The 27,739-nt window shown below is 39.5% G+C and overlaps 1 protein-coding gene across 1 annotated transcript in view; it reads left to right on the top strand.

The window, feature by feature from the left end:
* The first annotated feature begins 244 nt into the window (after nt 1–244).
* The window catches only part of stk10 (serine/threonine kinase 10), a 196,872-nt gene continuing 169,377 nt past the window's right edge, over nt 245–27,739 (top strand). Inside the window, exon 1 of the mRNA XM_048543091.2 lies at nt 245–355. The gene's annotated coding sequence lies outside the window, so the exon portion shown is untranslated. The remainder of the gene's footprint in view (nt 356–27,739) is intronic.

Below are 27,739 nucleotides of genomic sequence, written 5' to 3'. Positions count from 1 at the left end.
TGTGCTACTACCATGTGTAAATTTGGAAATCCTATTCCTGGCATAATGGCATATTAATTTATTGAAAAATTAGAAATGTACAGTAATGCACAAGTTTTCACGCTACAAAAACAGTCCAGCCTCTGTCTGTGCTGTGTTACTTGATCTTGGATGGGGGTATCACTTTGGGCTATTAAAAATTTTTCTTGATACCTCCAGCTAAAGTGATAAAAGCCATGATTTTCTCACAGTTCGTTGTGGTTCACTGACTTCCTGCTAGAAACTGCATGTGTGGATGCTGTTGAGACAGGATTGGATGTGACAATGATATCCCATATGGTCAAGTAGATTGCTGAATATCTCATGGAAGAATCAGGTAAGGCCTATGAGAGTTTTCCTGTGACTGTAAAATTACATTCCAATGTAAATCAATACATTCAGGAAAATCAAGGAAGAAGATTGTGTTTAAAACAAAAAACAATGTGATATACTTTAAAAAAATCATTAGTTAGTTGTTTCTATTTGATCAACTTATCACAGCCATGATGCTAGTTAGCTGGTATTTTGTTTTGAAAGCTAGTTGTTATTTAAGAATATAACCCCCTAAACATTGCAACAACTTCAGAGTATAATTGTATGAAAAGGCGATGGTAGCTGCAGGTTTTACTAATTCATGCAATAATTTGGTTCTGGTTTACCAGGGTCACAATCTGAATGTTGCAAATCTTTACAATGACATTGGTGTAAGAAAGAAGAATAAATTGAAAATGGTCCAAAGTCCTTTTTTTTGCATATGGTAGAAAACAAAACAATTCAATAACTTGCAATGCGTAAAATCAAATTAGCAAAATCCTTAGAATATTCTGTCTCTGATTTAACTCTCTTTCCCTGCAGACTGTGGTTTAGAGTATTGGATGACTGATACTTGAAAATTTAAAATTACAGGGCTAGCACTCCAAAATTTGTCAACCATTGTTGGGATAAGCTTTCATTTTAAATTGAGGCAAAATTAGTGTTTATTATTTGTGCAGTTACATAATTTTAGGAGAAGAAAGCTTACTTTGAGCAGCCATTAATATTTGGAAAAGACAGTGGCTGAATGCATGTGCTTTATGGTGGTTGTTGCATATATGGGAATCATGTAGCACTTAAGATAGAAAGTTAGAATGAACTAAACTAAGTTGCAAAGGGTGAACCTTTCCAGATATGTGCTCCTGTTTTGGAGTATCATCCATCTCGGACACATGTCGGGAAACATTTCTTCGGTGAGCTAAGCTTGAATTTGAAACCTTGGCTGAGATAATAAGGGACTGCCTATCTGTTTACAGCCCTTTTATTGGGGCATTGCAAATAATTTGCTCATGTGTATAAGAGAACTTGGTGAAATAGATGTTTCATGTCTTTTTGTATCCATTTATCACTAATCTTGAACTCCATATTTTCAATTATAAACTCAGTGTCACCTGAATTGTTCAAGTTGGCTTTATGCATTATAATGAAAAATATTAAATGAATCACAAAAAAGTATTAAAGTGATATAAAATCCATGTACATCTGTAAATTAATTTTCTGTGCACCAACCTAAATTATATTGGTTCATATTTGCAAGGTGGTTAGCTCTTATCATCAGTACAAGGTAATTGAATAGTGATTTCTGGCTTCAATGCATAAATCATTGTTTTGGAATCTGGAATTTGCGGTTACTGATACTCTGCTCTTCTGCAAACTGCATTGTTGAAATATTTTGCTGATGGAATTTGGAGAGATCACTATGATTGTATGAGCTGAGGCTAATTACCTAGTCTTCTCACAGCAAAAACAGATGAAAAGTTGGAAGTTGTGCAAGCATGAGTAACTTGAGTTTTTTAAAACAGTTTAATAAAGTGATCATTATTGCTATACAACATCATTACAAGCATGAAAGGAATCTTATTCTTTCAGTAGGAAGTTAACGTTGCAGAGTTTTTAACTTATTAAAAAAAGTTTAATTATTCTGTTTTACTCTTCATTATCCCTCCCATTGTGTATTCTGAATCTTTATTTTGCTTCTCATACAATAATTTAAATGCAACTTAGTTCCTTGCCTGTAGTCCCTATTTCTGTCAGGTTTTTTTTGGTCTTACTAGTTGAATACTCTTTATACTGCTAGACCACCTTTATAGATGGCATAGACCCCTTAAACAGACTCATTTTTGTTCATAAGCTCAAAACTTAGAAATCTCCACTGATAAGTCAACAAGTCCCTAAAACGCACATGCAAAAGAAATATCATAGAATCCCTTCGGTGTGGAAGCAGGTCATTTGACCCTTTGAGTCCACATCCAGCCTCTGAAAAGTATCCGACCCAGACCCAGCCTCTTATCCTTATGGCCTTGCACTTTCCAAATCTAACCCACCTCGTCTATGCATCCCTGGACACTATGGGCAATTTGGCATGGCCAGTTCACCTAACCTACAGATCTTTGGGGTGTGGCAGGAAATCAGAGTACCTGGAGGAAACTCACGCAGACGTGGGCAGAATGTGCAGACTTCACACAGACGGTCAGCTAAGGCTGGAATCAAACCTGGGGTCCCTGGCACTGTGAGGCGGCAGTGCTAACCACTGAGCCGCCGTGAAATAGGTTAAGCCATTCCATCACTGTCACAGCAAGTTCTGAGCCCTAATGTTTTCTGTCTCCTTTCAGCAGTAAGCTCAGTTGATTGCCTGACATAATCCTTTAGATCTCGAGGTTTTAGTTTGTGGCATTTTGATCAGATTATTTAGTATGAATAAATAGTCTGTTAGTGGTTTTCACATGCAATCTGCCTAACATGAGGTTGTCTATTTGGAGAAATCATTTTTTTGCTTCAGTTATTAATTTCATGGGAATCTGAATATAAATGAAATATGATTGAAAACCATAAGTAAAATAGATTTAATTGTATTTTAAAGTTCCATGTGCATTTCATTTTCAACAATGAACAGTGTTGAATTGAAAACTAATCTGTTCACACATTATTCAGATTTGTCTACATACTGTAAACAGAAAAGTAGAAAGCTTGTTTCTTTTTACTAAGTGTTTTTTTTTTCCTGAGTGTTTAAAGAACTATTCAATCATGGCATCAAGAAAAAACAAAGCTTTATTTCTGTTACAATGTAAATTTCAGGTTCATTTTATAACTTGTTATATTTCATGTCCGTTTCCTCAGTTGAAAAACTAAACAACTGTTGAATTGCTTACATGGGAGCCTTAAGTACAGTATTGTCAGTAAGTGAATTATGTAACTGCTGTGCAACAAAAAAAAATCACTTGGGATCAAATTCAAACCAAGAACTTGCATATGTGAATGTGGGCCTATATTGTGCCTGAAGCATGGAATACTGTTTTAATATCGAAAGCTTTTATATTTATGATCTTTTATAAGAAAATTACAGACATACTACTTTATGCATTACTGTCCAGTGAAAAGTGACTTTGCTTGTTATTCACCTTTAGCCCTCATGTAAAACCTAGAGGTTATTTTTAAAATTACTTAGTGACGATCTATAATTTATATCACATTCGATAATAATGCTTTCCTACAAAAGGTTGATGAATGTGGAGTTGGACGTTATTCAGCTTTCAGTCATTAGAAGTATTGACCATTGTGGATTAACTGTACTTTGTGCTAGAGAGTGCACTGAGCAAAGGTAATCTCTAGAATAGTACTGTGGAGGCTTGACTGGCATGCTTTTAGTGACAAGTCGGATATCGTTTCATCAGGTCAAAGATTCAGTCTCCCAAAAACTATTCCTAAGACCATTTGTGACATCTAAGATTCTTCTCTGCAGTATTTATTCTGTTAATGTTACTACTATTTAGGATTGTGTATTTGTTGAAAGAACACAGCAATTAGCCCTTAAAATTAAAGCACACCATTTTACTACAGTATGTCAAAAGGTCATGGTGTTTTTAAAATTGAAATGTTTAAAATATGTCAGTAAAGGAGCTTTTGAATTGGTTTTTACCATACTTTGCAGATTTGCAAACAAAACGTCTTAATAAAATGAGTTTTCAATCATGCTTTTAAACTGCCATACTAGGCTAGTGCTGTTCCTCTTTAAGGAACTACCTTTTGTTTTAAAATGTTTTGTAACTGTACATTTGAATTTTCACAGATGAAGTTGGGACAGTGTCCACTAATACTTTATACACTTTCCAATACAGTTTGTGCTCTTAATGTGCAGTGCACTGTTGTAAGATCTATACATTGTAATAAATGATTATTTGTCATAAAAGACCAATGAATGTTTGGTAAATGATGCTTTATAATACATAAATAAATAAACCAAATTATTGTAATCACACCCCATCAATCTTTTTTATGAGTTGCAGTTAAACACCAGTCCCATTTAACTATTTGATTATGGTATCGAATACTCTTCCAATTTAAAAAAACAATTTCCTTCGCACAAGGTCAAGAAAGAGGCTAAACCCTGATAATAAATGGTAACTTATTCTTCCACTATTTTGTTTGTGTATTTTTAAACCATCTTTAGAGTTAAGTTTTCTTTAACTTTACTTTCTAAACATTCATTTACATTGCCTGATAGCTGTCTCTAATTGCACTTAAAACTTGTACCACTCATTTGTGTTAATAATGAAAGCAATCCGTACCTAACATATTTAATTTAACTGAACCTTTCATAGACAATTTTATTACAATTTTCATTAGTATTAGTGGTAATTTGAAATATGAGTCATTAACATTTTCGTATTTAATGATGTCTTCATAGAGTACAAAACATCTTTGAAATAAAATTATCTATGCTTTCCTGAAATAATATGCAAGATGATAGTTGTGGAAGAATTATCGGAAAGCATTTGGAAGAGGTTTTCTAACAGCAAATTGATAAGCCATATAATGTCCTCCTATAATGCACCATATTAAACAAAACATTTGATCTCTTTGAATTATGGTAGAGCACTTTCATTGCTACCACCAGCTCCCTCATCAGAATTGCACAAATGTTGGTCCATAATTGTACAGCACATAAACATTTGTTAGTAGTGTGAGCAGAGGCAGCCCAAGCTTAAGTATTGCTTCTTCATAATTCAAAACTAAATTTTAAGTGCCAATGTAAAACTGCCTGAAGTCTACACCAATGATGAATATAAATTACTTTTGTTGGTTTTAATTGCTATAGCGAGCAGACACTCAATTTATTTGAAAAATAATCTGCAACGCTAACATTAACGTAATCAATGCATTAACCTGAATAAGTTTTTAATGACCACTTGCTGAAGATTGATTAATTATTCTCCTGCTTAGTATTAAGACTGAAAAATATTCTAGTTATTTTTACAGATGTATTTAAAGTATCCAGTTGAAAAGCTAAACACATGCATTTGATCTGTTGAAGGACAATAGAATAAATAAGTTACCTTACAAGTGACTTACCCAACAAAAGTGTATTGTGCAATCTTTTTGCTTGTCATGGTTTAAGCTTTCTTATCTTCTAATCTTCATACCACCAGCATTGAAAGATTATAGAATGTTGGTATTTGGCAACAAACAATAATAATCTTGCAAAAATAGCATTAAAGCTCTCATAGATTTTTAATCTCTCCAGCAAGGCACTTCTGAGGGGCCACAGGAAAAGGAGAGTTCTTAAATTAAGGGGGAAAGGAAAATGGGATACTAATTATGGAGGAAACGCTTTCAAAGAACAGTTTCTCTTATGCTAACAATGAGTTCATTTAATTTTATCTATCCGCAATTCACGGTGAAACTTATCGTTACTCAATTTCTTTCAATTATCATGAACAATATAAAAGTGAACCATTTACTGTCGCACTAGTTTCATGTTGCTTTAATTTGGAAGATTGGTTGAGCCATGTTTTTTAAGTGATCATGAATAATCTGGCCCAAGGCCCTAGTCTTAAATCCATTAGGAGTCTTCACATCTGATTTTATAGAACGACTGAGTGAATGTAAGTAGAAAGTAATTCATGCTTTCCCCCCAATGAAGGTTAGAAGGGGGCAGTACTCGAGAATGAGGTCTCTAAACATACCTGTCCCTTGCAAAGACATAGACCAAATAGATCTGCAAGATATAATAGATTCCCTCTGTTCTTCTCATTGTCTAACTGAATGGGTGAAGACGGGAGTGTGGTAAATGCATTTTTAAAAAATTGAAAACATCCAGGGAATGATAAAGGAATGTATAATTGCTATTCTTAATAATTAAAAGCATAATATTATTCTTTCACTTACTGCACTCTTCATCTTGTAAAGCATTGCTTACGCATTTAAAATGTCTTGGCTATTTGATCTAGTGCAATCACAACATGGTACAAGCCAGAACACCCTCTAAGTTGTTCCTATTCTGTTAAAATGACCCCATGTCGATGAGATTTTTCGGGTATGCGGTGCTAGTTTTTTTTGAAGAATCTTCTGGCTGTAAATGTTTACGATATGAACCACGCACAGAAAGTTGACATAATAAGTACTGTGATAATGAATCTAGGGCAGAAATCAGGTACGCTGTGGAGAGTAACTCGGCTCCAGACTCTCCAAACCCTTTCTACCATCTACAATGCACAATTATAATGTTATATTTTGCACATGCTTGGGTGAGTGCAACTCTAATAATATTCCAGAAAATCAACACCATTCAGGAATGATTGGCACCCTATCAAAACCTAAAAATTTACTCCCTCTATCAGTGTTGCAAAGTAGTAGCAATACCATCTACAAGAGAGCAGCTCACCAAGGCTCACCAATTGAATCTCCCAAAGCAGCAACCTCTACACAAAGAAGAACTTAGCAAAAGTTTAGGCACGTGACATACAGCAATTTTCCCTCCAAATCATTCAGTGTCCTGACTTGAAAATTATTATTGCTTATTAATTGTTGCTTGGTCTCTATACTGGAATTCCTTCCTGAACAGCATTGTGGATGCACCTACACTGCTCAATTCGTAACAGTTCAAAAAGTGACTCACCACAGCCCCCTTTTAGAACAATTAGGAATGATCAATAAATATTGGTCTTCACAGTGATGCCTACAGTCCCATGAATGAACTTGTAAAGAAAACAGGGTTAGGATTCTTGTTTCTGATTTGTACTTGTTAATCCCAAACTACAACAAATGTTCAAGCATCAAAGTTAAAATGAGGTGGAGATTAATCAGTTTAGTTGTATTACACTAGCTTCCTCTTGTGTGGGACCAAGTTAAAAGGGGAGGTGACCTGACGGATTGTAAATGCTGGAAATAAACTGGCTAGACTGAATAGCATGCTTCAATGCTTTAGATTCTACATAATTGTATAAATCAAGTGATTTCATTGAAATCACTCTTAGGTATTATCTATAGCGGTGTTGTAAATGACAATGGTTGAAAGTCACAGTAAATTTTGAAAGCCAGCAGTGGATTACGAGGAAATAAAACAATCCTAAAATTCTCTGAATTTAGATTGAGTTCAGTTTAAAAGTAAGTCAATTATTGTGTTATCTATGACTGTCTTTTACTGGCAAGAACATTTGACATGTTTGGTTTAACATTTTACGCTTCAAACACAGTGCAGCATTTCTTAGAACCAAAGAAACAATGACACAAATGAGAGCTAAGCTGTTAATAGTTCACCAGCAGCTTTCTATTTTCTCTGTTAACTTTTCCTATATCATTTCATTTTTTTTTTCAGGCACTTTACTTTTGGTAAATTTCTGTAATCAATATGACAACAAAGGCCATAGAACAGAAAGGGGGAAGATTTGACTTAGGCCTGATATGGGGAAAGCGTTCACAATGGCCAATGATTGGTCTCATTGATACTATGAAAGATTAAATGAGGTTTTAAGATTCATGTTGCCATATTGCAAACCCAACTGAGGAGCACTAGACCTTTTTCAGCAGTCTAACCATCAACCATTCAACAGACCACTCAGAATGCTAAGGTGCAAGAGTGGCCAAGACCCCCATGCTGCACAGTTCTCCTGCTGTGTCTCAAGATGACAGTATTTGTCCTCCTATCACTGCCAGTTCTCTAGTTCTATTGCTGCTATTTTTCAACCAAGAGAGAATGGGCTGCTACCATTCATCCGAAGGCTGAACCATCTGTAGGTGGGCTCTTGAAGGTCAGAGCCACTCCAGCTCAACTGCCGTTTCCTACAATGAAAGCAATCAACCGTCAACCGTGCTGTGGCCGCTGTGTGGGATTACTTGGTTAGACAAAGTCACCTTAAAAACATACATTAAGGAAATGTGCAAGAATGAATTTTAAGATGTTTTTGAGTGTTCTGTAGGAAGTGTTGCAAATGTCAGTACAGAATGGATGTTCTTTTGATCGTGTCATTTACTGGACATCATGCTACCTTAAAAAGCAGGGAATTAAGGAACAATTGTAATGTGCAAATGCGATTTCAGGGGAGCTGAAGTCCGATTTATCAGTTCACAAACAACCCATCCAAAGCAACGCCTACACCTCTCCCCTCACCCCCATCCCAGGCCCCAAGAAGACTTTCCACACCTAGCAGATGTTCACCTGCACATCTATTAATGTGGTATACTGCATCCGCTGTCCCTGTTGTGGCTTCCTCTACATTGGGGAAACCAAGAGGAGGCTTGGGGACCACTTTGCAGAACACCTACGCTCGGTTCGCACTAAACAACCGCACCTCCCAGTCGCGAACCACTTCAACTACCCCTCCAATTCCACAGATGACATGTCCATCCTTGGCCTCCTGCAGTGCCACAACGATGGCACCCAAAGGCTGCAGGAACAGAAACTCATATATTCCACTTTGATACCATTGGGCTGCAGGGTTCCCATGTGGATTTCACAAGCTTCAAAATCTCCCCTTGCCCTACCACATCCCAAAACCAGCCCAGCTCGCCCCCGCCTCCCTAACCTTTCCTTTCTCCCACCTATGCCTTCCTCCCACCTCAAGCCCCACACCCATCTCCTACCTACTAACTTCATACCACCTCCTTGACCTGTCCGTCCTCCCTGGACTGACCTGTGTCCTCCCTACCTCCCCGCCTACGCTCACCTTTGCTGGCTCCCCCCCCCCCCCACCTCTTTAACAGGTCTATCTTCTCTATCATCTTCTATCTGCCTCCCCCTCTCTCCCTATTTATTTCAGAACCCCCTTCCCATCCCCCGTTTCTGAAGGGTGTAAGCCCGAAACGTCAACTTTCCTACTCCTCTGATGCTGCTTGGCCTGCTATGTTCACCCACCTTTACACCTTGTTATCTCAGATTCTCCAGCATCTGCAGTTCCTACTATCTCATCCAAAGGAAAGGTTTTCTCATGAGAGAAAGGTAGTGGAGGATGTGATGGGCCACACTGAACATGGAAAGACACTCGAGTGAGTAACAAAACTGTTTCTGGAAGTCACTGGTTTCTCCATGACATTTCTGCTGGCTTCATAGCTCTCATTAGAAGTATGCTATCATCACAGTTAGCACAGGGCAATCGTGACCAAGGCTTCGAGTAGGTACAATCGACTGGCACAGGATGAATAACTCAAAGCTGGTATCAATAGAGTAAGTATTCAATGATAGGATGTTTTCGGCATGCCGATTGCTTGTTCAGAGTGTGAACCTTTTGTAGCTGACATGCGTCTTCCCAATTTACATGAATGCTTGCAGAGCTATACATATGCGTCCAGTGGCACCATGTACCATTGGAAATTCTGGCAGCATATCTGGTATCTTCTCACTCACCATAGAGTGAGATAATTTAGTCCTGCTCTATGGCACATTGCCTTGATGCAACAATGTGCAGCAAGATGCGAAATGCTGTCAATGTTACCCGCTTCTGTCTGGAAAGAATAGCTGGCATAGTCATTTAGAGCAACAGCAATTTGCATGCCTACTGTCAATGACATCTTCATCCTCCAGTGCAAATCCAGTTAAAGGAAGTGACAATTTCATCACCATGCCCTGGTTGAACCAGGCATGTCAAATGCAGGTTGAGATTTAAGTAAAGGTGCTTCTTGATGGATAGGACCCTAAGACAATAAGAAGTAGGAGCAGAAACATTGGACCCTCACGTCTGCTTGGCCATTCAGTAGTATCATGGCTGATTTGACATTCCTTAACTCCACTTTTCTGTCTTTTCCTTGTAGCCCTTTGTTTTACTACTAATAAAGAATCTAACTGTCTCAGCTTTAAATACACAAAGATTCTGTTCCCACAGCTCTCTGGCAAGGAGTTCCAAAGATACTCAACCCTCTGAGAGAAGAAATTCCATCTCCTCTCCGCCTTAAATTGGTGGCCATTTATTCAGATACTATTCTGCCTGGTCCAAGACTCTGCTGTGAGGAGAATCATCCTCAGCATTTACCCTATCAAACCCATTAATTTTGTGTTTCAATGAGATCACATCTTATTCTTCTCTACTCCAGTGAGTAGGGTCCCAAGCTGTTTAGCCCTTGCTCCATTCCAAGGATAGCCCACTGAACATTCTCTGAATTGCCTCTGATGAAATCTATCTTTTCCTTCAATAAAGGGAACAAAACTGTTCATAGTACTCCAGATATGGTCTCATAAGCATCTTGTACAATTGCAATAAGACTTACCTACTCTTACACTTAACCCATTGAAATAAGAGCCAACATACTTTTTCTGATTATCTGATGACCCTGTTTGCCAGCTTTGTGTTTTGCACACAAGTACCCCAAGTCCCTTTAGTGTTGCAGCCTTCTACAGTTTTTCTCCATTGAAATATTATTTAGCTTTTGTTTTTTGTTCTCCCCTTCAAAATGAACAACTTCGCATTTTCCCACAAAATGTTTTGTTTGTCAACTTTTTGCCCACTAAGGTTACCTATCAATATCTCTGTAAACTCTTTGTATCCTTGCCTTTCTACCTATTTTTGTGTCATCTGAAAATTTGGCTACAGCACATTGACGTCCATTTTGAATTACAATAAGCATGAAAAGAAATGAGTTAAGAGTTCATCTTCCCTTCAGATTGGGGTGTCAAGCATTGTTTGATGACTTCAGCAAGGCCTCTGGAAAACATTCCAGTCCCAAAGAAGTCCTGCTTTGGGAACAGCATCAACAGCCCTGATGCCCCAGGAGACACCGGCTCTGCTGCTGCCACCACTGCGTCATTGACACACGCAAGAATCCAAGTTCTGGGACTACCACTGCCAGGAGTCCCTACTGCAGGCGCTGCTGTCACTAAGAGTCCAGGCTCCAGGCCTACCTCCACCAGGAATCTTTCCTCAGGCAATGCAGCTGCTGCGAGTGTAAGCTCCGAGCCTGCTGCAGCTGGGAGTCCAGGCTCCAGGCATACTGCTGTGAGGAATCCTCACTCTGGGCACTGTCACTGCCAAGAGTCCAGCTCTGGGTCTGCTGCCTTGAGGAGTCTCTGTTTCTGGGCACTATCACCACCAAGAGTTCAGGCTCCAGGCCTGCTGCTAAGAGTCCTGGTCCACGCCATTGATGCTGAAGCCAACACCACTGCAGCCTCGAAGAATTTAAGTTTTATGAATTTAAGTTCAGTTAGTACAATTAAAGCACCTTGCAATTCATTGCATTTAAAGAAACATGACACCAACATTTTAATACGTAACTGTTAGAAAGGTAAAGTCATAAATCCGCAGGTGGCCCCCCTTTGCTGGACAACTGGAGACATGATATCGACACTACTCTTAAAGAAATGTAGTCCTGAGAGATGTTTTGTTTTGAGATGCAGAGCTAAGTTTCAGTGAGCCATTAAAGAGTATAAAAGTAATTTGCTTCATCAAATAAAAAAAATTGTGAACAAAGGTGGCCCTCCCAATACTGAACCTATGTTGAGTCGGGAATGTTTAAGAGATGGTGTTAACAAGACCTATGAGGATAGAAATGGCAGTTGATATGCTAAATCAGCATTAGACTTGATGTTAACATCAGCCCATACTCCAGGCTCCTGTGCTGGTTCCCTTACAATCAGCTGTAATAAAAATTGTATTCCATATTATTTTGTACTTTTTTTTGAAGAAAAGCAGTCTGGTGCATTCCTGTTTCAGTTCTGTCAAGATTATTGACTTTAAGGTCAGAAGGTTGTTCGGATCTATCGGAAGCAGTTGTCAATTAAATGTTGTGTGGCCCATTGTGCCCAGTGCACCATTCTATTATGGGGAAGGTGATGGTCTGCCTGCTCAATGTGTACTTTAAATCTTCAGCTATCTGATGAAGTGTCCTTTTAGCTGTAGAACCAAGAATCAGAATCATTGCTACACAATGTTATAGCTATGTCTGCAGGAGTGCAACTCTTTCCCTCATTCCCCTCTGGTCCATAACATGTTATCATTGTTGAAAACCTTTATTGAATAACTGGAAAAATGATGAAAGAACAAACAAAAACATCTGCATTTGCTCTTAGGACTGAATAGCTTGCCTTTGGAGCAGCAACTAATCTATAGTCAATGAATGATGCCATTCCTCAACTCCGATCTGTCAGAACTAAAATTTGAATTGCTGGAGAATTTCAGCAGGTCTGACAGCATCAGAGAGGATAAAGCAGAGTTAATGTTTCCAGTCCCATGCCTCTTAAAGTTTTTGACCTCCTTGCAGCAGTATAGTGCTTTCCTTTGGAGTATGGAGAGCCCACGGACATGAATAGCTACTTTTGAACAGGCTGTCAGCATCTGGCATGTGTCTGCTGTCACTCCTGGAGAAAGAGGATCACCATCACCACCATCCCAACCTCCAGAACTTGACATTCCACATTGGCAAAGCTTGATAACAACTTCGCTGACTCAGCTACCTCATTTGGAATTGTGCAACCCCGTTTGCCAAGAGCGTGAAATATTTAGTGGTGTACAGCTGAGGTTTAAGTATGGTATCTGTAGTGTGAATGACAGAAGGTCCCAGCATTCCTGCCATTGCTGGCCTCAAGATTGTGGACACCGAATGCATAAATTATTGAACAGTGAACTGTGTGAGAAAAGTTGTCAGGCTTTATAGAGGGGAACCCTTCGTGAATCTCCCTGGAAATGAAGCTGAGCCAAAATACAGAAAGCAGGACTTCCAGGGTGGTTATCTCTGGGTTGCTTCCAGTTCCTCTGGCTGGAGAGGGCAGGAACAGAGAGATAATGGACCTGAACGTGTGGCTGAGGGACTGGTGTCGGAAGCAAGGATTTAAATGCTTGGATCACTGGGGTATGTTTTGAGGTAAGAATAAATTGTACAGGAGGGACGGTTTGCATCTTAATAGGGGGACCAGCTTTCTGGCAGGCAGGTTTGCCACTGCAACACAGGTGTGTTTAAACTAAGTAATGGGGGGGAGGGGCCAAACTGGAAATTTAAGAATGAAGGTAAAGGGAAAGTGAGAATAAGAGAAGTTAAGAAGGACAACAGAATCAACAGAGCAGAAAACTCAAGAAGGGATTGTACAGTATAGCTAACTGAAATAGGGATTGATAGGACAAACAAATTAAAAATATTATATACGAATGCACGAAGCATAAGAAATAAGGTGGATGAGCTTGAGGCTCAGTTGGAAGTTGGCAAGTATGATGTTGTGGGGATAACTGAGACATGGCTTCAAGTGGACAGGGCCTGGGAAATGAATATTCAAGGCTATACGTGCTATCGAAAGGACAGATTGGTGGGCAGAGGGGGTGGGGTAGCCCTGTTGGTGAGGAATGATATTCGGTCCCTTGCGAGGGGGGACATAGAGTCAGGAGATGTAGAGTCAGTATGGATAGAGCTGAGAAATTCTAAGCGTAGAAAGACCCTAATGGGAGTTATCTACAGGCCCCCAAACAGTAGTCAGGAGGTAGGGTGCAGGGTGAATCAAGAGTTGAAATTGGCCTGTCACAAAGGTATCACTACAGTTGTTATGGGAGATTTCAACATGCAGGTAGACTGGGAGAACCAGGATGGTACTGGACCCCAAGAAAAGGAGTTTGTAGAGTGCCTCTGAGATGGATTCTTAGAACAGCTTGCACTGGAGCCTATCAAGGAGGAGGCAATTCTGGATCTGGTGTTGTACAATGAACCGGATTTGATCAGGGACCTCAAAGTAAAGGAGCCATTAGGAGGTAGTGACCATAATATGATAAGTTTTAATCTGCAGTTTGAGAGGAAGAAGGGAGAGTCGGAATTGTCAGTATTGCAGTTGAATAAAGTGAACTATGGAGCTATGAGGGAGGAGCTGGCCAAAGTTCAGTGATACAATACCCTAGCAGGGAAGACAGTGGAACAACAATGGCAGGTATCTCTGGATATAATGCAGAAGGTGCAGGATCAGTTCATACCAAAGAGGAAGAAAGATCCTAAGGGGAGGCAGGGGCAGTCATGGCTGACGAGGGAAGTTAAGGACTGATCAAGATAAGAGAAGTATAACATAGCAAAGATGAGTGGGAAGCCGGAGGAGTGGGAAGCTTTTAAAGAGCAACAGCGGATAACTAAAAAGGCAATACACAGAAAAAATGAGCTATGAAGGAAAATTGGCCAAAAATATAAAGGAGGATAGTAAAAGTTTTTTTTAGGTAAGTGAAAAGAAAAAGAAATGGTTACCACTAAAATTGGGCCCTTGAAGTCAGAAACGGGTGAATTTATTATGGGGAACAAGGAAATGGCAGATGAGTTGAATAGGTACTTTGGATCTGTCTTCACTAGAAAAGACACAAGCAATCTCCCAGATGCAGTCATGGCTGAAGGACCGAGGGTAATGGACGAACTGAAGGGTATTTATATTAGGCAGGAAATGGTGTTGGATAGATTGTTAGGTCTGAAGGCTGATAAGTCCCCGGGACCTGATGGTCTGCATCCCAGGGTACTTGAGGTGGCTCTAGAAATTGTGGACGCGTTGGTAATTATTTTCCAAGGTTCTATAGATTCAGGATCAGTTCCTGCAGATTGGAGGGTGGCAAATGTTGTCCCACTTTTCAAGAAAGGAGGGAGAGAGAAAATAGGAAATTACAGACCGGTTAGCCTAACATTAGCCAGTGGTGGGAAAGATGCTGGAGTCAATTATAAAAGATGAAATTACGACTCACTTGGATAGCAGTAACAGAATAGGACAGAGTCAGCATGGATTTACGAAGGGGAAATCGTGCTTGACTAATCTTCTGGAATTTTTTGAGGATGTATCTATAAAGATGGATAAGGGAGAGCCAGTGGATGTAGTGTACCTGGACTTTCAGAAAGCCTTTGATAAAGTCCCGCATAGGAGATTGGTGAACAAAATTAGGGCACATGGTATTGGGGGCAAAATACTGAGTTGGATTGAAAATTGGCTGGCTGACAGGAAGCAAAGCGTAGTGATAAACTGGTCCCTTTTGGAATGGCAGGCAGTGACCAGTGGGGTACCACAAAGTTCGGTGCTGGGACTGCAGCTGTTTACAATATATATTAATGATCTAGACGAAGGCATGAGAAGTAATATTAGCAAATTTGCTGATGACACAAAGTTGGGTGGCAGTGTGAAATGTGAGGAGGATGTTATTAGAATACAGGGTAACTTGGACAGGCTAGGTGAGTGGACGGATGCATGGCAGATGCAGTTTAATGTGGATAAATGTGTGGTTATACACTTTGGTGGCAAGAACAGGAAAGCAGATTACTATCTCCATGGAGTCGTTAGGTAAAGGGGAGGCATAACGAGATCTCGGTATTCTTGTACATCAGTCAATGAAAGCAAGCATGCAGGTACAGCGGGTAGTGAAGAAAGCTAATAGCATGCTGGCCTTCACCACAAGAGGAATTGAGTATAGGAGCAAAGCGGTCCTTCTGCAGCTGTACAGGGCCCTGGTGAGACCGCACCTGGAGTATTGTGAGCAGTTTTGGTCTCCCAATTTGAGGAAGGACATTCTTGCTATTGAGGGAGTGCAGCGTAGGTTCACAAGGTCAATTCCCGGAATGGCGGGACTATCATATGTTGAAAGATTGGAGCGACTGGGCTTGTATACTCTTGAATTTAGAAGGATGAGAGGGGATCTGATTGAGGTGTATAAGATTATTAAGAGATTGGATACTGTGGAGGCAGGAAGCATGTTTCCGCTGATGGGTGAGTTCAGGACCAGAGGACACAGTTTAAAAATAAGGGGTAGGCCATTTAGAACAGAGTTGAGGAAAAACTTCTTCACCCAGAGAGTGGTGGATATATGGAATGCTCTTCCCCAGAAGGCAGTGGAGGCCAAGTCTCTGGATGCTTTCAAGAAAGAGATAGACAGAGCTCTTAAAGATAGTGGAATCAAGGGTTATGGGGATAAGGCAGGAACAGGATACTGATTGTGCATGATCAGCCATGATCATAATGAATGGTGGTGCTGGCTCGAAGGGCCGAATGGCCTACTCCAGCACGTATTGTCTATTGTCTTAGTATTGCTGCAGGGGCACTACAGAGCTGAAATTCATAGCCCAGGTTCTTGGATTTGGAGCCCTCAAATCTTTTAAATCACTCAATTCAGTAATATCTGGATTATTTCGTTTTATATGGATCTGGTAAGGAGTGGAAAAATCTAACTGGGCATAAATAACCTGATTGTCTAGACAGATTTGGCAGAGAATTATGAAAGAATTGTGAACAATTTATTTTCAACAAAACACTGCTGAATTCCAAAGCAATACGCCCATTCAACAGAAGGTTTAATTCTTAAAGCTCACTTTGTTCCTGAAAACAGTACAGTATTATAAAATTTACATGTGGATCATATTAAAAATGGTTACTTTCTAATCTGGATACGATTAATGTTGCTCATCTGGGAAGATGGGCTAAGAAAAAATGCTGACAATATGCTTCCGACCCATCAGCATCTGGATGTAACACAAAACAAATGACTGGGATTGTAACTGAAAAACAAGAAACTGAAAAGGCTTTTCTGTTTTCTGGTATATTTACAACATTTTCTGTTTCTAATTTACGGTTTCAATACTGGCAGATTTTCTTTTTCCATTTTACTTTTGAAAAACTCAATTTATCCCATCAAAAAACCTGATAATTCACATTGAATATCTATTGCATTCTCCTATAAAATAATTAATACATTGTATTCTCTTGTGAAACAAATGACCATTTTATTCCATAGTATTGACGTATACTAAACCCTCCAGAGTCTTTAATGATATTATTTCAGGATTAATTCTTTGAACTTTCAACTTTCAACTGAAGCTTTGACACTCTGTTACAGTCTGACATGCTAACACCACAACCTCTGGTAGGGAAATGTGAAATGTCAGAAACAATGAGAACTTACAAAATTTAGAAGCAGTGTCTTGTTAGAAGTTTATTTTAGACCAAAATAAGACCATAAGATATAGGAGCAGAATTATGCCATTTGGCCCATCAAATCTGCCTTACCATTTGATCATGGCTGATATGTTTCTCAACCCCATTCTCCTGCCTTCTCCCTGCAACACTTGATCTCCTTACTAATCAAGAACCTATCTCTGACTTAAGTATACTCAAGGAATTAGCCTCCACGTGCTTCTGCAGCAATGAGTTCCACAGACTAGCCACCTTCTGGCTCAGAAATTCCTCCTCATCTCAGTTCTAAAGGGGCTTCACTTTGAGGCTTTGCCCTTGAGTCCTAGACTGCCCTAGTGGAAACATCTTCACAATGTCCATTCTGTTCAGGCCCCTCAGTATTCTGTAGGTTCAAATGAGAACACCCCACTCCGCATCTTTCTGTACTCCATGGAATACAAACTAGAGTCTTCAACTTTTTTTCTTTATTCATTCACAGGATGAGGGTGTCGTTGGCTGAGCAGCATTTATTGCCCATCCCTAATTGCCCAGAGGGCAGTTCAGAGTCAACCACATTGCTGTGGGTCTAGAATCACATGTAGGCCAGACCAGCTAAGGATGGCAGTTTCCTTCCCTAAAGGACATTAGTGAACCAGATTTGTTTTTTTTCCCCCAACAATTGATAAACTATTAGGCCATTGCCTCCCCTATGATACTACTACTACTCCTCACATGATAAGCATTTCGTTCACCAGAATCAGCCAGTACATCCATCCTTACATTTGGGGCCCAATTCTTGCAATATTCCAAATGCAGTCTGACCAGAACATTATACAGCCTCAACATTGCATTTGCTTTCCTAACTGCCACTGAACCTGAAGTTAACCTTAAGAGAATTCTGAACTAGGACTCCCAAATCCCTTTGTGTTTCAGCTTTCTGAAGCCTTTCCCCATTTAGAAATAGTGTATGCCTCTATTCTTCCTACCAAAGTGCATAACATCATACTTTCACACAATGTATATCCCATCTGCCTCTTTGTCTCCTCTTCTAGCCTGTCCAAGGCCTTCTGCAGATTTCCCCACTTCCTCAACACTACTTGCCCCTCCATTAAACTTTGTGTCATATGCCAATTTAGCAACAATGCCCTCAGTTCCTTTGTCCAGATCATTATAGAGTGAATAATGTGGTCCCAACGGAGACCACTGCAGAATTCCACAAATCACTGGCTACCATTCTGAAAAAGGCCTCTTTATCTCTACTGTCTGCCTTCTGCCAGTCAGCCAATCCTCTACACATGCCCCTGACACCTTGGGCTGTTATTTAGCAGCCTTCTGTGCATCACCTTGTCAAAGGCCTGCTAGAAATCCAAATAGATCAAGTCCACTAGCTCTCCTTTGTCTAACTCATCACGTCCTCAAAGAATTCTAAAGATTAGTCAGGCATGATCTATTTTTATCAAAGCCATGCTGACTCAAGAGATAACTCTGTGTGAAGCTAGATGAATACCGCAGGCCAAGCAGTATCAGAGGAGCAGCAAAGTTTGACATTTCAGGTCGAGACCCTTCTACAGAAAATTGCTGACTCAACTCTATCTTACCATACACTTCCAAATATGCTGCAATTTCAACTTTTAATAATGGAATCTAAAATCTTACCATGTCCGAGATCAGGCTAACTAGCCTTACCGTTTTCTGTCTCCTGCCTCCCTCCCTTACACAGGGTGTCACACTAACCATTTGCCAGTTCTCTGGGATCCTCCCTGATTCCAGTGATTCCGGAAAGATCACCACCAATGCCTCTCTAATCTCTTTAGCTATTCTGCTTCAGAACTGTGGGGTGTAGTTCATCTTGTCTGAGTGATTTATCCACCCTCAGACCTTTCAGCTTCCCAGCACCACCACCTTAGTGATGGCCATTGCTTTGACCTCTGCCCCATGTCTCTCTAATACACTGTTTGTGCATTCCACTTGGAAAACTGATGCATAGTATCTGTTCAATTCTTCCACCATTTCTTTGTTCCCCCACTACTGCTTCCTTTTCTAGCAGTCCAATGTACAGTCTTGCCTTGCCCTTACATTTCAGATATCTAAAAGAAGATTTGGAATCTTACTCAGTTAGCTTACTCTCATATTTTATCTTTGCCAACCACCACCCCCTCCCGCCATTTCATTTTTTGGTTATCCTCTGCTGGTTTTTAAAGGCTTCCCTCTAATCTTCACCACATTGCATGCTTTTTCTTTTGCTTTTGTGCTGTACCTGACATCTCTTGGCAGCGGCAGTTGCATGATCCTGTCCTTAATGTGTTTCTTCATTGGAGTAAGTTTCTGTTGTGTCTCCAGAATTACCCCTCAAACACCTGCCATTGCTGCTCCACTATCTTCTCTGTTAGGCTTCCCTTCCAATCAATGCTGGCCAGCCACTCCCTTTGTCTTTATAGTTACCTTTACTCAATTATAATATCACCAATCTGAGTCATGCTTCTCCCTCTCAAACTGAATTCTATCAAATTATGATTGGTCTATCCACCCCCCCCCCCCCCCCCAACAGGGATTCTTCCATCTTAAGCTCCCTAATCAACTTTGCCTCATTACGCATCACGAAATCCAGAAGTGTGTGTTCCCTAGTGGGCTCTACCACCAGCTGCTTTCAAAAAAACTGTCTCATAGATATTCCACAAATTCCTTTTCCTGAGATCTTCATTTTCTCTTTGAATGTATGTTCAGGTGACCTGAACTTACTCGGTCTCAGTTGATCTGTTTCCCTGCTGACTGTGGCTTCTAACCTTCTATCTCGTAACACAACTTTCTGCCCTGACTTTAAAGTTTGCACTCTGTGGCCAGAATTGTATGAGAACTTTTTTTTGGCTGTAGATTTTCTTTAGTTATTTAACCTTCTCATGGCCTTACATTGTCATGTGGTCTGGGGTTCTGTTCTAAAACTGGTATATTTAAACACCTTCCCATCAGCAACTCCACTGTCAAGTACTGATTTATTCAGCTGTGCTGCTCTGTAACTAAGTTCAGATATTTCCCACTTTGGATTCTCATGTATCAGTGACTTCATAGTCTAGACTGAGAATGGAATGGAGGATTTACCACCTGGTTGATACTGACTCCAAAATGAACTTTGTGAAATCCTTGTTCACAAATTGAGGTCTATTGCCTGAGATTCATTCTTCAGGAAAACTGTATGGCAGAGATCTTTTCAGTGGTCATTGAGTCTGCTGTGGTTGAATTAAGGTATACTGTTTTGATCCACTTTAAAAAATGGTCAGTCAGGAATAAATGCATCACCCCTTTAAAACGGAACAAACCTGTTGTTAGTCTTTGCCATGACATTTCTAGAAATCTTAATGAAATCATTGCCTCTGTAGGCACTTAGCTGTGTATTGCTTATGTTTGACATGATAATATGTAATCCTATGTCTTTTGAAACCTTGGCCAACATACTGATGTGCTCTTCTTCTGCACTTTGTGATACCTTGATGCCCAATGTAAAATCTGTAGGATTTCACATCTCCGCCTTTGTACTTATTCTGTGATCATGAATCAATAAATATTCCATTATCATCAAGTGTTTTTGCTGTTTATCACAACTCTTCAGTACTTTGGCTGCTGGACTATATTTCCACCACACTTGCACACCTTGTCAGATTTTTAAGCTACATAAATTTCCGAGTTTTCCCTCAGTTGCTGATAGTGTTGGTCACTCATGTAAAATTGTACTCATCTGGATGTAAAATCCTATCTTTGCTCAATTAACTGCTCCCTTCAAGAGCCTTTCTGTCTTGCACCACATGTGGAACACAGATTGTTCCAATCATGCCACATCAGCCTAAGCCTGAAACTCTATCTGTTTAGGCATTTGTGAGATTGATTTTGATCCCAATAATGTTACTGAAAGCTCGTCAAGGTCCATCTCGACCTGGAATGTAAATCCCACGAGGCAGCCCTGACCAGTATTCCATTGGTCCTGTCAATGGCAATTTAATCCTGCTTTCTGTAATGCAACTACCAAATTCTCGCCATCTTCATTCTGAAGTATTGTATCCACTCTGTCTCAAAGACCTAGACAAGGACATGCATTTCTGCTCAACAATTTGGTGTTTTGATTCCTCAATTTATATAATGTCTCACTTACTTTTAATCCTCTGTGACTGAGCTTTGTGGTGATACACCTTTCAATCTGTGCCTTCTGGTGATCTTCACAGACTTCCACCATGGCAAGCTGTCTGCTGGTTTTGAGACAAACAGTTATGTCAAGTTTAAATTTTGCTCAGAAACCTTGTAGTTTCAAACATCCAAAATTTGTTTTGACTTCCTTTGACCCAATCTAGGAATGTCTTTATTTTTTTCTTCTGCATCTTTAGTTTATTGAACTTTTTTTGCATGGTGCACGATTACTTTGGAAATTTTATTTTTGAAAGACATTCCTTTCATTTGTGCAAAAAGTTCTCCATTTCCCAGTTGGACACACTTAGAGTATTTGGCTCCCCCTGTTGGATATTTGTTGCATTTGCAAAGCTGTTTGGGACCATTCCTTACAGAAACCAATACAGTTCATGGCTTTTAATTCCTGCTCTGTTGGTATTTTGGCAGGCTTTCCAAAGAAGGATGATTTTATGTTGGGATTGATTCTTCTGACCATGTCAGAGATGACACAATATTTTCTTCTGACCATGCCAGAGATGACGCAATATTTAGTTGCAGTACAGACTGATTTTGGACCCGTTTCCTGCCTGTGTATGAATTGATGAGATCACTAATTAAAACTTGCCTATTCCATCACTAAGTTTTTAGGGGGAGATTAAATACACATTGAAAGTTCAATCAATAATCCATAGTATTTTGTTCTATATTTTGTCTTATTGAAATATGATCAGTTATTGAAGGCTTTGAGTATTGGCAGTGAACAAACAAATCGTTAGCTTCCAATGGACAAGAAAGATGAGGACAGGGCTAAATTGCACATATATTAATGTATGGAGATTAGTGAACAAGTCTGGAGGACTGGATGCAGAAACTGTCCTGAGGGGTGGGAGTGGAATATGACATAATAACAATGACAGAAACATGACACAAGTCAGAAAAGAATTGGATACATAGCATCCCAAGTTATAATATTTTTTGTAGAATCAGGATGGGTAAAAAGGGAGGAGGTGTAGCAAGTCTTTGTCAAAGATGGCTTCATCCCCTTGAATGAGATGCAGTTCGCTGAATTAGAATCTATATGGCTGGAGGTGAGAAACAGAAAGGGAGCTGTGACCTTGTTGGATTAGTATAATAGACCCCAAATAGTGAGAAGGGAGTTGAGGAGATGATTTGTAAGTAGATTATGGAAATTTGCAGGACTCGTAGGATTGTGATAGTTAGTGATCTCAGTTACCCTAGGGTAGAGTGTTGGGCACAGAAAGGGAGAAATTCTTATAATGTGCGCAGAAGAAATTTCTGGGACAATACATTTCCTGTCCTACCAAGGAAGGAGCTGTGCTGAATTTGGTCCTAGAAAAGTGAGGTAGACCAAGTGAAAGGAGCATTTGGGAAATAGCAATCACAATATAATAAGGTTAAATATTAAGTTGGAAATGGATAGAAATCAGTGAAAGATTAAGATCCTAGAATAGGGTAGATTTTAGGGTCTAAACGTTGAACTGGAGCAGGTTAATTGGAAATGCCCTTTGGTGGATAAAACAATGAATGAAACTTAGGAGAATTTCAAAAGGGAGACCAATAATGGACATTCTAGGGAAACACGCATGAGAAATAAATGTGGAGTATCCAAAGCTAGAGTGCCCTGAATGAATAAGGACATTGATGCGAAAATAAGAAAGAGAGAAGGGGCATATGATACATATCAGAATAATAGTAGCAATAGAAATGAAGAAGAGTATCTCAAATGCAGGAGAGACACAAGGCTGAAATAAGGAAGGCTAAGAGGAAGACTGAGAAAGGATAGCAGGCTGTGCTAAGCCAAATAGTAAAACGTTCTTCAAACATATTAATTGTTAAAGATTAGTGAAGGATAGATTGAGCCATAAAGAGCAAGCAGGGTAAAACTGCTCATTGAAGCAAGAGGTATGGCAGAGGTACAAAATCAGTACTTTGCCTCTGTCTTTGCCAAATTGGAAAATTGTGACAATGGCCCAGTAGAAAATGTGGGTGTTGAGCAACTGAGCAGTATGGTGATAGATAAAGAAGAGGGGCTAAAATGGCTGACAATATTCAGGTCCAGATGGGATACATCCTCAATTGTTAGGTGGGGGGGTGGGTAGGGGCGGCAAGGAGCAAATTGTGAAGCCATTAATAGAAATTTTCCAGGTCTCTGTGATCACAAGGTTAGTCCAGAGGACTGAAAAGTTGCAAATATGATGCTGTTTAAGAAAGGGGGAAAAGATGACCGAAGAAGCTGCAGACCTTTGAGCTTGACATCAATAGTGGGAAAATAGATAGGGACCTTTAAACGGGATAAGTGAAATATACATTGCAGGCAACATGGCTTTGCCAACGGCATGTCATCTCTGATAAATATAATTGAGTTCTTTGCTTAGGTATCAGAGGCAGTGGATGAGGGTAATGCTTTGAATGTTGTATATTTGGACTTCCAAAAAACATTTGACACAGTGTCATATGTCAGGTTGGTTAACAAATTAGAAATGTTTAGGATTGATGGGTCCTTGGCAACATGGATTAGAGGTTGGCTAAAGGACAGGAAACAGAGGGTAATCACAGATGGGCATTTCTCAGATTGGAGACAAGTTGAAAGTGGTGTTTGGCAGGGAATGTTGTTGGGACCCATGCTTTTATTGATACAAATTATTTGGAGATGCGTTTTGAGGACAGAATCTTTAAGTTTGCAGATAATTCTAAGCTGGGGAGACAGCAAATCGTGAGGGTGACATTGAATGAAATGAGAGGGACATTAACAAGTTGGCTGAATGGCAGACACCTGGCAGATGAATTTCTATGTAGAGAAATATGCGGTTTTGCGTTTTAGTAGAAGAAACACAGAGAATATAGGCTCAGTGGTACAACTTTGAAGGGTGTGCAGGAATAGAGGGACCTCACTATTCAAGTGCATAATCCTCTGATGGTGGCCAGGCATATTGAAATAGTTATTAAGAAGCTTATGGGATCCTTAAGTTTATAAATAGAGGCATAGAAAATAAAAGCAAGGAAGTGATGCCACACTTCTGCAAGTCATTGTTCAGACCAAATTTGGAGTATTTTGTTCAGCTGGGATACCATACTTAAAGATGTTAAAGCCCTGGAGAAAGTGATTTATTAGAATGATTCCAGGATTGAGGGATTTTCGATAAAAGGAAAGATTAGAGAGATTGGGCTTTTTCTCTTTGGAGCAGAGAAGATTAAGAGGTGATCTTATTGACATGTTCAAAATGATGAACAACTTGACAGTGTAAAGAATGATATTCTGTTTTCAGTAGTTAGTATGTCAGTAACTAGGGTTTACTACTTCAAGATTGTCAGTAAGTGAGCGAGAAGTGAGATGAGGAGAAGATTCTTTACTCAGAGTTGTTAGGATTTGGAATGCACTGCTGGGAGAGTGGTGAAGGCAGATTCCATAGTAAGTTGCAAAAGGGAGCTGGATATACGTTTGGAAGTGATGAATTTCAAAGGCCTGAAGGTACGGCTACAGAATGGAACTAGCTGGGTTGCTCTTTCAGGAGCCAATACAGACATGTTGGGTCAAATGGACTCCTGTACTGAAGATTCTGTGATTCTATTGAACCTACAGCCAATAAAAATGTGCTGACTTGATAGTGCTGCGACTTTGTAAGCTGTTGCATAGACATGCTGAAACTGCCACTCTAATAGCTCCCATTTCTTGTGCTTTCCCTATTATCAAATGGTTAAAGTAATGGCAGGTTCTGTAGTGGAGTTGTCATCCCTATGAATAACTGTCAGAGTGACCTGGTTGAGTACTTTTTTTATCTTTTTACTGTGCAAGTCTTTCAACCCTGAGTCTTCAATTGCCAACTTACAGCCAAGCTTTAAAGTCCTCTGAGGTTCTTTTTCTCACCTTTAGAATCTCGCTACTCTATAGCCCTGTAATCAAAGTCTTACAAGAACTTTTCCCTTCCTTTTGAATCTTCTCATTTTCCAGCATTTTCTCTCAAAGACTTCAAGATCTTGGTCTGTTTCAGATCGAGTCTTACTTTTTACTGTCCTGCATGTTTTCAATTACACTCCTGAAATCTTCCAAAGTCTTGGAACGTTTTATGTCTTGACTTTACTGTTGAGTCTTGGGTTCTGTTTTAACCTCAGACCCTGGCTATGATGGTTTTCTCCCATGGCTGCCGCCAGGCTTTATTTTATACTTTAAGTCAATATTGTTATTGTTACTGTACATTGAGGTAGGAGTACCTTGAGCTGTGGATGTCTGCACGTGCACATCTGAGGCTGCTTGCTTCCTATCTCAAAGCTACCCAAAGCCATTATCTTCAAATAGGTCACAAGATTTGAGAAACAAAACTTCGTTTAAATATTATAAATTACTGAGCCACCCACCAGAATTGTTGACTTCGCCGACCTCAAACATACCTCATTAAACCAGAATAAAGAGTGAGCCTAATGGCAACATGTAACCACTGTCAATTGTTACAACAAGATTTTTTTAAAAGCTTTCTAATTTTTGATCCTTCATACCTGTTTGAGTATTTTGTTTTCCACTCTTTCCATAAATGATGCATCATAGTGATTTGGCTGTATATGTTATGAATCCTTGAGGGTTCACGGTTTGCCCAGTTTTAGTTTGGAATCATAACATGTGGACTCAAATTAGAATTAACAATGTACAAATGTTTTTCAAGAAATACTACTTAGTACTATACTGTGGACATGGATGTCTTATTGCCACTGTGGTTAACAATGTGAATGAATTCTGGGATTAGGAATTAACTTAAATAAGCTTCCTGCTTCCCATGCAAGAAGTCTTGTTGGGCAGAGAAGATATTGCAATGTGGCTAAGAATGAGTACAGACTGTGGTTAAATATACTACTACTTATAAGAAACTTATTGAGAGCCATGTTGTTTGATAAGAATGCCAGAGAGAAAGAAATCTCGGTGTGATGAATATGTTCAAAAGGCATTTTGATAGGGGAAAAAAGCAAAAGTAGAATGTGTTACTGGTTACAACACCAAGTGAAGAACCAGGTTCAAATGGTTCAAATTAGACATTCCTCAAACTAAATTGGGCAATGAGGAAGTTCTCAAAAATTTGGATGAATTATTGAGTTAACTTCCAGAGGAAAATTGAAATGACCTGAAAGAGATAATACAATCACACAGAGATATGTGGGAACAAGCTGGGAAGTACTAATCTGAGTATGCATGATGTAGATGTAGGAAATGGTTTTCCAATTGAGCAACGTCCTTACAATCTTAACCCTTAAATTGACACAGGTTCAAAAAGAGGTTGAACATATGCTCAAAGACAATATAGTTGAAATGATTTGCAGCATAGTAATAGTAATAAAACTAGATTACTGTGTGGACTATTGCAAAGTCAATGTAAGTACAAAATCTGATTCATATCCCATTGCACGTTTGGAAGACCGTATTGATAAGGTTCAGTAAGCAACTTCTGTTTCAAAGTTGGACTTATTCAGAGAATACTAGCAAGTACCTTTTATTTAAAACAGTGAAGGAAATTTCAGCTTTCGTGACGCTTGAATGGACTGTATCAGTTTAAAGTCATGCCATTTGGTATGAAAAATGCACCATCCACATTTCAAATAACGTCATTTCACTATTATCTAATTGTGCAGTGTACATTGATAATGTGGTAATATTTAGTCACACATGGAAGGAATATTTGGAGCATCCAATGCACTTATTCAATTGATTTCTCAATTGCAATCTTGTTGATAAAGCTGGCTAAGGGCCACATCCCCAAGTTAAGTTCCTAAGCCATGTTATTGGATGTGGACAAATGGCCCCATGGGATGTGAAAACAAAGGTTATTGTGGAGTTTCCCATATCATTGACAAAGAGGGATGTACTACAATTCTTGGGACTGAGTGGTTTTATTAGAAGTCTGCGCTGAATATTAGCAGCAAGCTTTCTCAACTGACTGACTTACTGAAGAAGTGCAGAAAATTTCAGTGGACGGAGGAATGTCAGAAAGCATTTGACAGGTGTGACGATGCTATGGCTTTACAAAATATATTTTGTCCTGGTGGGTTTTTTTTAATGAAGCAAGTTTGAGACAAAGGCACAAAGCAGCCTGGTCAAAGCCAATGAAGTCAACAGCTTGTAAGGTCTTGGGATTTTTTTTTAATGTTGGAACAATAGAATCGACCTGAATGGGTTCTCCTAGAGAACCAGGATTTTTAGTTTAGCTTTCTGCAGTTACCAGAGTATTAAGCTAGATGTGGAAGCTCATACTCCTTTCTCCGTTACAGCTAAAAGCTAGGGATCTGTTCCTGTTGCGAGAATAGCATGTGAAGTCAAGGACAGTTAGTCCACATGGAAAGGTATTTAATATCAAATTATCTTCTGAAGATGAATCAGGATACACAATGGCTACAGTACTGTAGATGTACATTGACAATTTAGATGCCTGATAATGCAGAGAACAGAATTTA

The sequence above is a fragment of the Stegostoma tigrinum genome, chromosome 13 (genome assembly GCF_030684315.1).
Source record: "Stegostoma tigrinum isolate sSteTig4 chromosome 13, sSteTig4.hap1, whole genome shotgun sequence".
Taxonomy (NCBI): Eukaryota; Metazoa; Chordata; class Chondrichthyes; order Orectolobiformes; family Stegostomatidae; genus Stegostoma; species Stegostoma tigrinum.
Note: the sequence above shows the minus strand (reverse complement) of the source record. Positions and strands in the feature narration are given on the sequence as shown.